Raw genomic sequence first — 11564 nt, 5'->3', positions numbered from 1 at the left:
GGGAAAGTGGCGGGGGTGGTGGTGGTGATGTGATGAACTGGGAGATTGGGATTGACATGTATACACTAATATGTATTAAATGGATAACTAATAAGAACCTGTATAAAAAATAGATAAAATAAAATTCAAAAATTCAAAAAAAAGAAGATTTAGTGAATATTCTAGCAGCCCAAGTCAGCGGTTGACTTCAGTTCCATTTACTTTTATACACAGTAGTGCTGGGATGGGGTGTGGCTTCAGAAATTGATATCAATGTTTATTTTGCAAAGACTTCACATAAAAGCTAAAAATAGGAAATACTATAGCAAATTTTGCCACATACTTTTATAATAGCATGTGCTCTCTAGGTATAAAATTTACTACCACACCGTCAAAAATTGATTGCTAGATTATCTTGCAGGCTAAGAAAAATAAACCATTAAGTTTAGATTAGTACACTCTCCAGGTGCTATTTATTCTTTTCATTTGACAATTGGCTGGTCACACCTGCTGTCTTTTCCATACTATGCACATGGAATTATAAAGAAAAAGGCCTACCAGACGTTCCATTAACCCAGCTGTCACACAACTGTTGCTGTCTCTATAAATGTAGCAACTTGCTGGTAATTACTCTCCTGATAACAATTGAAAACTTCACACCTCTCTTTAACTGTGATAATCTCTTTTCCATCGAAACTGTTTCAACGACTTTGTGATCCAAAGATTCCAGAACGTATCCAACTATTTCTGATCCTCCAAATGGACTTGTAAATAAGTCTGGTGACCACATAGTGATTTGAAAGCTTACAGATGTGGTCTCAGTATATTCCACTGAGTTTCAAAATAAGAACCCAGAGTAGCTAATAAAAGTCTACTCCAAACTATGGCTATAAGCTTGCTGCGAGAGTGAAAGCAAATTGTATAACTGCTTAGTACCTAAATTTTCCAATCTGTAATATGTGCAGGAAGACTGGGCTCTCCATTCTACCTAAAACATCTTTTGGAGCATAGTTCATGGTTGTTGTCTGAATGTTTGTGTCCCCCCCCCCCGCCCAGAATTCATATGTTGAAAACCTAATGCCCAAGGTGATGGTACTAAGAGGAGGGACTTGGGGGAGGTGATTAAGTCATGCAAGCGAAGTCTTCATGAATGGGATTAGTTCCCTTATAAAAGGGGCCCCAGAAAGCTAGCTCGCCCCTTCCACCATGTGAGAATACAACAACAAGTTTGCAGCCCAGAAGAGGGCCTCCACCCAACCATGCTGGCACTCTGATCTGGGTCTTCCAGTCTTGAGAACCATGGGAAATGTTTGCTGTTTAAAAGTCACCCAGTCTCTGATATTTTGTTATAACAGCTGGAACTAACTAAGACAATGGTATATAAATTTCCTGGGGCATCAACTATGTTGTGGTAATAGCTTCTCTTGGAAATTTGAAATTTACAAATCTACTAGCACAGCTCTGTTTTTCTTAATAAATTAAATAATAAATATTACCATTTATTTATGGAGCACTTTATATTATTCAAAAGAGTTTCAACCATAAGGCATTACTTTAAGTACCTGCTATGTGCCAGACACCGTACTAAGTGCTAGAACTAGAAAAATGATGAAAACCTAGTCCCTTGCTTTTAGAGTCTTTGAGGCAGACCCATAAATAAAATAATCTCTTTTCAAGTTCTGAGCCAGTTGAGATGTATCACATAGTAGCAAGTTAGATAACAAAATATTAGCTTCATATCTCATAAAACTGATATTCAAGAATATGATACTTCTAAGGCCAAGTGAATTTCATAATCTGAATCCCAGAATTAATTATAGACTTAACCATTTAGCAGGATTAGATCTGAAAAAAATAGAGCCAGTCCCTGGAGAACAGAACAGGCTACATGCTCCCTGCAGGCAGCTGCTCCCAAGAAGCAGGGAACAGGAAAGTGCTACACTATGCGTGCATAATTTCTGCATCCAAAGTCACCAATCAAGTAATTCATTCCTCTTCCATCCCCAGTTAAGGATGAGTAAGGAATAGTGGCCAGGTATGTTATACTGATTGATGTCTTCCCACCTGGAAGGAAACATCTGCCCTCTAGGTAAATAAGAAAGGATTATTTTACATGTTTTACGTAACAGGAATCTGAGATCTAGAGGAGTCAAATAACTAGGCTGAAATCAAGAGAATAATATCTCAATTCTTTATGGTATGAGTTTGGATGTTGTTACCAATGAAATTAGATCATGGACTTGTCTATACAATGCTACATTTTTTCTTTTGCAAGTGAAACATAGTCATAAAACCACTTGCAATAAAAGCTCAGCTCAGGTTTTGTGGGGTTTTTTGTTTTCTTTGCCGTACGCGGGCCTCTCACTGTTGCGGCCTCTCCTGTTGCGGACCACAGGCTCCAGACGCGCAGGCTCAGCAGCCACGGCTCACGCACCCAGCCGCTCCGTGGCATGTGGGATCCTCCCGGACCGGGGCACGAACCCGTATCCCCTGCTTTGGCAGGCAGACTCAACCACTGCACCACCAGAGAAGCCCTCACCTAAAGTTTTGACAAAAGCACCTATCATCTTGTGCATAGATGGGCTTATTTGCAAATTTGAATCTTCTGCCATATGAGTAGATAAGCTTTAAAAATGGAATGCCGTGGGCTTCCCTGGTGGCACAGTGGTTGAGAGTCCGCCTGCCAATGCAGGGGACACGGGTTCGTGCCCTGGTCCGGGAAGATCTCACATGCCGCGGAGCGGCTGGGTGCGTGAGCCGTGGCCGCTGAGCCTGCGCGTCTGGAGCCTGTGGTCCGCAACGGGAGAGGCCGCAACAGTGAGAGGCCCGCGTACGGCAAAGGAAAAAAAAAAAATTGAACGCCACTGAAGTGAAGTTTTTATAGGTAAAGCAGCCAGGCAAAGGTGAGATAAACATGTAAGACAAATGAAAACCAGGAAGTTATCCAATGCTCAATATAAGAAAGAATGCTTAATTTGGTCAACTGGCACTGTGTTTCTATAATAGTTATGAGTCATAAATACTTATTGAGCTTCTGATAGTTTTAGGTTCTAGCTAAGCACCATTTATGTGCACCAATTTTCACAACAAATATACAAGGAAGTTAATTTTTTTTTAGATGGAAAAACAGACTTATTTAGATCAAGTGACTTATCTATTTTCACATAATCACTAATATGTGGTAGTGTCAGTATTTGAACCCAACTTCTGACTCCAGAGCCCATACCCTTAACTAGGACATTAAGAACATAAACTGAGTTACTTCTGAATGCAGCACATTCCAGCAGGGGACAATTAAATACATTTAAGACAACCCCTTTTTTTTCAAGCTTGTAATACAATTAGATACACATGACACAAACATTTAAAAGGCTGAAAAAATGTCGACAGTGCACAAGTGAGCACAAATAAACATTAACAAGTTCATGAGCCCTGAGAAGAGCTGGGATGAAAAAGTGATTAGAGCAAGAGTTAAGCTGACAAGCAAGTGCTCCCAGTCTGAGCTATTTAAAGATGTGATAACCTGCTTCAGGAAGTAGTAAATTCTCGTCATGGGAGAGGCTTCCAGCACAGGCTGGATGGACAAACACTTGGCAGATCAATTTGGGTTGTTGTATACAGCTTCTAAAGTCCCACCAACCCTGAAAAGCCACTATGTACCTAGTACTAGGACAAGCTCCTTTCACAAAGAGAATTAAGATACACCATCAAGGAGGACACAGTCTAGTGGGGCAGTTAGCACAAACCCAGAAATGTAGAATGAAGTGTAATCAGTGCTCATATGGCATGGGAGCAAAGACCTACACCTAACTCAAACTGGGAAGGGGAATTAAAAAGGTAAATCAGGCGTTTCTTAGAGGTAATACCTAAACGAACCCTTGAAGGAAGAGCAAAAATTAGCCAGATGTTCCAGTTATCTATTGCAATGTAACAAACTATCTCTAAAACTTAAAACAAGTATTTTATTATTTCATAATTTAGGTACCTACTTAGTAGCTGGGCTGGTTGGTAGGCTGCAAGACAGTTTCACTCACATGCCTGGTACCTTGGAGGAGATGGTTTTAAAGACAGGTCTCAGCTAGAACCCTCCCTCTCTCTGGGAAGTTTCAGAGCTTCTCCATAAGATCTATCCAGCAGGGTAGGTGGATCCTTACAAGGTGACTCTGCACTCCAGGAACGAGTGCTCTAAGAGATCAAGGTGGAGGCTGCAAGGGTTTTTATAGCTTAGCCTTGGCAGTCAGGCAGAATCACGTCCAACACAATTTATTGGTTACACATGGGTCACTGTGGGTGGAAACACACAAGTATGTATCAATAAATACTCGGGAGGCATGATTTATTGGAGACCAGCACAGAGTCTGGTTACCACACCAGGCTAAGAGGTTTGGGAAATTAAGAGGATGCAATTTTCAGCTAGAATGGATATCATGCACAAAGACAAAGAGGCATATAAGACTAAATCCTGAGAAACAGCAGGCTGCCACCATTACCAGCTCAGCAGTGCATGAGCAGAGGGGACACCCAGGCCACACCCCATTGCTTTGTCTTCCTGCCACCGGCTCCCACATCCTAGGTCCCACGTAGATGACCTTAAAGGCAGAAACGCATGCTCCTTTCAACAGCCTGTCAAAACGTGGTGGACTCCTATGAAGTTCTAGGCGTGCAGAGACATCACTCAGCCTTTTAAGGATATAAAAAAGGCATATCGGAAACTAGCACTAAAGTGGCATCCAGATAAAAATCCTGAGAATAAAGAATAAGCAGAGAGAAAATTCAAACAAGTAGCTGAGGCTTATGAGGTGTTATCAGATGCTTAAAAACGGGATATCTATGACAAATATGGCAAGGAAGGGTTAAATGGTGAAGGTGCAGGTGGAAGTCATTTTAACAGTCCCTTTCAGTTTGGCTCCACATTCCATAACCCAGATGACGTCTTCAGGGAATTTTTTGGTGGAAGGGGTCCGTTTTCATTGGACTTCTTCAAAGACCCATTTGAGGCCTTTTTTGCGGATCTAGGAAGCAGAAGTTGAGGCACAGAGTCTTTTCTCTGCCTTCAGTGGCTTTCCATATTTTGGAGGGGTGGGTGTTCTTTTGATACCGGATTTACTTCTTTTGCCTCCCTAAATCACGAGGGCCTCACTTCATTCTCTTCCACATCACTTGGAGGTAGTGGAATGGGCAACTTCAAATCTATATCAACTTCTAAAATTGTTAATGGCAGAAAAATCACTACAAAGAGAATTGTCGAGAACGGTCAAGAAAGAGTAGACATTGAAGATGACCAATTAAAGTCCTTAAGGCTAAATGGTAAGGAACAGCTGCTATGCTTGGATAACAAGTAATTCAATGCATGCACTTAACAGAAATGTTAACTATAACAAGCTCCATCTGAAGAGTGATAGGAACTTTTTTTTAAGATGCCAAATGAACTATCTTTCAGTATAACTGTACCTAAAGTATTTGTAAACGGCTCATCCAAACCACTATTGGTCATAAACTTTGAGTTTATTGTTCGGACCACATAATAGGACCATTTTTTGGTCTTTAAAATTGTTGTAAAACTCTGCATCCACTTTGTTTTCTATTAAATGTAACCCAGGGTGCCTGTAGCTCTTTCCTACACTAACACTAGCATAGACCTGCCTTTCTATTGTGTTTGAAATGTGAGCTAAGTAGTGTCAGCCTGCTGTGAAGTTAACATTGCCAGGATGAATCTTCCACAAAAATAATCTCAATTTTTCAGTATTTAGTAGTGGAAGATATTAATGCATTAACAGTAATGCATTTCTGGTTTAATTGATATAAATTGAGGATATTTTCTAGTATGCATGAATGCTGGCAGCTTAGTAAGTTTTGACAATTGTTTATTTTATTGAAGTATAATTGACTTACAATATTATATGTTTCATACGTAAAATATAGTGATTTGATATTTTATAAATTATATTCCATATAAATTTATTATAAAATATTGCCTATATACCTTGTACTATACATTACATCCTTGTATCTTGTGTATTTTATACCTACTAGTTTGTACCTCTTAATCCCCTTCAACTTTTTTGCCCCTCCCCCTACCCTTTGCCCCACTGATAGCCACTAATTTGTTCTCTGTATCTGTAAGACTGCTTCTGTCTTATATTCATTTGTTTTGTTTTATTTTTTAAAGTCCACATATAAGTGAAAACATACAGTATTTGTCTTCCTCTGACTTACTTCACTAAGCATAATACACTCCAGGTCCATGCATGTTGCAAAGGGCAAATTTTCATTTTTAATGGGTGAGTAATATTCCATTGTGTATATACATCATCTATATATAGATATAGATGATATATACACATATCACATCTTTTTTATCCATTCATCTGTTGATGCACATTTAGGTTGCTTCCACATCTTGGCTATTATAAATAACTCAGCTATGAATATTAGGGTGCATATATCTTTTCAAATGAGGGTTTTCATTTTCTTTGGCTATATACCCAGGAGTGTAATTGCTGGGTCATATGGTAGTTATATTTTTAGTTTTATGAGGAACCTCTATACTGTTTTCCATAGTGGCTATAGCAATTTACATTCCCACCAACGGTGTCCTAGGGTTTTCTTTTCCCCACATACTCACCACCACTTGTTATTTCTCATCTTTTTGATGATGGCCCTTCTCACAGGTATGAGGTGATAGCTCATTGTGGTTTTTATTTGCATTTCCCTAATGATTAGTGATGCTGAGCATTTTTTCTCATGCCTATTGGCCATCAGTATGTCTTCTTTGGAAAAATGGCTATACAGGTCCTCTGCCCATTTTTTAAATAGCTTTTTTTTATTAAATATTGAACTGTGGGGCTTCCCTGGTGGCGCAGTGGTTGAGAGTCCACCTGCCGATGCAGGGGACACGGGTTCGTGCCCCGGTCTGGGAAGATCCCACATGCTGCAGAGCGGCTGGGCCCGTGAGCCATGGCCGCTGAGCCTGCACGTCTGGAGACTGTGCTCCACAACGGGAGAGGCCACAACAGTGAGAGGCCCGCGTACCGCAAAAAAAAAATAATAATAATAATAAATAAATAAATAAATATTGAACTGTGTGAGTTATTTATGTATTTTGGATGTTAACCCCTTATCAGACATATCATTTGCAAATATCTTCTCCCATTAGGTGGGTTGCCCTTTTGTTTTGTTGATGGTTTCCTTCAATGTGCAAAAGCTTTTAACTTTGATTAGGTTCCACTTGTTTATTTTTGCTCTTGCTTCCCTTGCCTAAGGAGACAGATCCAAAAGATACTGCTGAGACCTATGTAAAAGATTTTACTACCTATGTTTTCTTTTAGGAGTTTTATGGTTTCTAATCCATTTAGGTCTTTAATCCATTTTTAGTTTATTTTTGTATATGGTGTGATAAAAATGTTTTAATTTCATTCTTTTACATGTAGCTGTCCAGTTTTCCCAACACCATTTATTAAAGAGACTGTATTTTCCCATTGTATTTTGGTGCCTCCTCTGTTGTAGAGTAGTTGGCCATAGGTACATGGGTTTATTTCTGTGATCTCTATTTTGTTTCATTGATTTATGTATTTATTTTTGAGTCAGTACCATACTGTTTTGATTACTGTAGCTTTGTAGTATAGTCTGAAGTCAGGGAGTGTGGTGCCTCTAACTTTATTCTTGGTTATCAAGAGTGCTTTGGCTATTTGGGGTCTTGTGGTTTTATGCAGACAATTGTTTAAATATGTAATGTTAATCTTAGGTTTTAAAAAGTTAAGTTGGTAAACTGGGTCTTTGTCATTTGCTTAAAAAAATAAAATAAATGTGAATGTGTTTGATGCATTAAAAAAAATCCTGAGAAACACCAGTTCAGGAAGCAGCATAGTGTTGTGGTTAAAGGTGCAGACTCTGGAGTCAGACTCTGGAACCAGTTATTCCCCAGAGTAGATTTTGTATCGTAGAACTGAGCTGTCCTAGAAGGTTATGAATTAAATTAAATTTATTAGTTAAATTAAGAGTTCAGTTCTTCAGTCTCATGGAAGTCACATTTCAAGTGCTCAATAGTCACATGTGGTTAATGGCTACTGTATTGCACAATGTATATATAGAACATGTCCATCATCACAGAAAGTTCTATTGGACAGCAATGTGCTAGAAGCTCTTTTAGTTGAACATTATTTAACTAATTTGCCATGTTAACTCTGTAAAACATATCAACTGATGCCCAAGATATATTGAAACTTACGGGTAACCACATATTTCTTCACTCTCCAGTTTAACTGTTTGCTTATAAAAAGTCAGTTGTGTTTGTTCCCAGAATTGTGTATTCCAGTCTACTTATATTGTAATTATATAACTTAGTTATATTTGTCAATAGATAAAATGTGGATGGGAAAACTCTTACTTCTATGTAAATTGAATTGAATGCCTTATTAAGAAATTATAAGATATTAGAAGTAGAAACATTCAGAATTCTACTTCAAGATTTTCACTTCAAGATCTCCACTTTAAAGAACATGAAACTGAAATGTCTTAGACAATACAATTATGGATGTGATTTATTAAAGAAAGATGAAGCTGAACTCCAATAAATAGAACCATTTATCAAATAATAAGCACACAAGATATCCTAAGTTAACATAAATATATTTAGAGAGACAGTCAGACATCGTATGCTTCCTAATGGAAGAAGACAACACCACATATAAAGTAAGTCTGGAAAAAATAAAAATCAAACCTGTAGGTCCAATCAAGTCTCTAGATCCAATTGACAATTTATAGGAAACACAGAGGACAAAGGAACTTGTTAATCTACACATGAGAATGCAATCCTCAAAGTCCATACTCTAGGAAACTGTACAAGACAAACAACCTGGTTTCTTCAACATATTGCCAAGAAAAAGAAGAGAGATAGTGGGGTATGTGGTAGATTAAAAGAGACTTAAAAGATCAACCAATCACAAGATGCAGACCTTATTTGGATCCTAATTCATATATAGTATATAAAATAAATACTATTTATGAGACAACTGGAAATGTGTACACTGACAGGATATTTGACATTATTAAAGGAATTATTGTTAATATTATAGGTGAAATAATTGTATTGTCATTATGTTAAAAATGGTCCTGTTCTTTTAGAGATACATACCAAAATATTTACACATGATATATAACATGATGAATGGGACTTGCTTAAATATGGGAGGGGGTAGTGGATGGAGGTATGGATAACACAGGATGAATTGATTATTATTGAGGCTGGGTATACTGAGTACATAGGTATTCATTATACTATTCTATCTACTTTGTATACATTCTAAATTCTTCATAACACAAAGTTTAAAAAAGATAAAATAACGTTATCTAACATTTTTCTCACCAAATATTTCTTTTGAGACCAAGTTCAATAGCATAAAATGAGGAAAATAAAAACAAAGCAAAATAATAAAGATTAAGAAAGTGCTAATTATTTTCCATAATGTCCTCCCTTAGTATCAAACTAAATTTTTTTAAAACGTATTTTTTGTGTCCCTGCTTTAAACACAGGCTGATGGCACTACAGTCTGCCTACTGAATATTCAGCACTAATTCTGGAATCAACACTGATTCTAATCCCATGTTTGCCACTAACCAACTGCATTACCCTTAGACAAAGTTCTTATTGTCAATAAACCTCAGTATCTTCATCTATGAAGTGGGATTAATAATAAAAGTACATATACATCATAAGATCATTGTGAAGATTCAAGAATATAATCCAATGTAACATGTTTAGCTTGTTTGCAGCAGAGCCCATATTGGGAGCTAATAGGAGAATATAGCATGGAAATTGCAAATGAGAACAATATGGAGAGTAGTTTTGAAGGTCATACCAATGAATTTGGATTTGCTGTATTATGTGAATTGTAAACGTTCTAAGAACTTGAGCAAGAAAAAATGTTTGAGAAAATTGACTTAACTACTCTCTATAGGATGGGTCTGGTGGGACAAAAATAGAAGATAGAGAAATCGCTTAGTTGTTGCAATTTTTGTACAAAGTCCTAGACTTATCTGGTGGTTATAGAAACAGAAAATAGTGGACGTCCAGATATTATTGTGAATAGGTACTAAAGTTACAGATTGCAAGGTGTCCATTTGAGTCCTGAATAGACTACTGATTATTGGGGAGCACCATCTTCAAACTATTCACCTCAAATGGCTAGAGACACAGAGGAAAAAAGATGGAAAGAAAGGTGGAAGAAATAAAGCAGACATCAGTCTCAGGTTTTTCATTCTGTTTCCTATTTACTCACTTTATTCAATGGTAATGCTAAAGATGTCAGAGGCTTAATGTAGAACTGGATAAATGTGTAAAGTATCATTGAGATTTAATATGACCTGATTGCTTGAGACAGAGGTAAGTTTCAGGAAAATGTCCAATACAGTTTCCTGTTGATGCCTGAACAAATTTTTCTCTTGCCACTCTCAGCTTGCTTATAACTCCAAGCTGTGAACCAAAAAAGTAAGATAGCAAATTGCTCGCAAAGGGAACTACAAGAAAGTCTAAAAGTCACAGCTTTCACTGTTACTCAAAAAACTAGACTTTGTTTTTCAGAGAAGTAGCATTCTTTACAAATTCATAATTTCTTAAGCAAACTTTCTCGGACCAGAGCAGTAAGAAATGTAGTTAAGGCTCTCATTCCTTCCTAACTGCAATCATCCCCAATGTTATTTTTCACTGTAAAACTAAGCAACTTTAGCTTTTCTTAGTCCATAGAGCCAGTCTTGTAATGTTCAATTGGGTAGCTTGGAGGTTTCCCTCGGGCTACTTCATCACTGCTTCCCCCCACCAGCTAATTAAAATGAAGCTCAAAAATAAATAAATAAATAAATAAATGAAGCTCAAAAAAGACAAGCTTTCCGCATCTGACTCCCAAGAGAAGTGAGCCAGAGATTGGGTGTTCAGTCTCTGCCAACCTTCCTGACTTTAGGTGATTGGAACAGATCACTTATGTTCGTACCACCAGTATACTTATTTTCAATGGAATGTGTATTAATCTTGAAAGCATCATGGGGCTTGATTTTTCAAACTGATTTCTTCGAGTAAAATGAATTCTGGAAGCATTAAGCACTCTTACATGACACAGAAAAATGTTGAGCTACACAACAAAAGAAAAAGAACGTTTGATTTTGCTGAAAGGACTATAACCTTTAAAATGAGGAATTTAGAGCTTACAAAACGTCTCCTCTCAAATGCACTTCTTTTTGTATTTCATCACTTTCTCAGCTGTGTAAATTTACAGCATATTGAAGGGTAAACCAGACCACCAAGACAATGAATCCATTCACAATTCACGGGCTGTCCACATCCATGAAAAAAAAACCCCTTTTGCCAATAGTAAATAGAAACAGTCTCTGCATCACTCTGAATTCCATAAGGAAGTATTTTCAGAGGTTGCTTTCTGTCCTCTTTTTTAAAACAATAACACCTTATTAATTTATTAATTTAGACCTCTAACACTTCATCACTTTAGTTTTGCAAATTCTGCCCCCAAGTAGTTTTTTTGTTTTGTTTTGTTTTGTTTTGAATGTATTAAATGCATAAGCCTGCTATGCAAACA

At 37.4% G+C, this 11564-nt stretch overlaps 1 pseudogene; it reads left to right on the top strand.

Moving 5' to 3' along the window:
* Positions 1 to 4585: 4585 nt before the first annotated feature.
* LOC101286586 (dnaJ homolog subfamily B member 6-like) lies at positions 4586 to 5321 on the top strand (annotated as a pseudogene).
* The last annotated feature ends 6243 nt before the right edge of the window (positions 5322 to 11564 follow it).

This window comes from Orcinus orca, chromosome X (genome assembly GCF_937001465.1).
Source record: "Orcinus orca chromosome X, mOrcOrc1.1, whole genome shotgun sequence".
NCBI lineage: Eukaryota > Metazoa > Chordata > Mammalia > Artiodactyla > Delphinidae > Orcinus > Orcinus orca.
The sequence above is the reverse complement of the archived record's forward strand: the minus strand, read 5'-3'. Positions and strand labels throughout refer to the sequence as shown.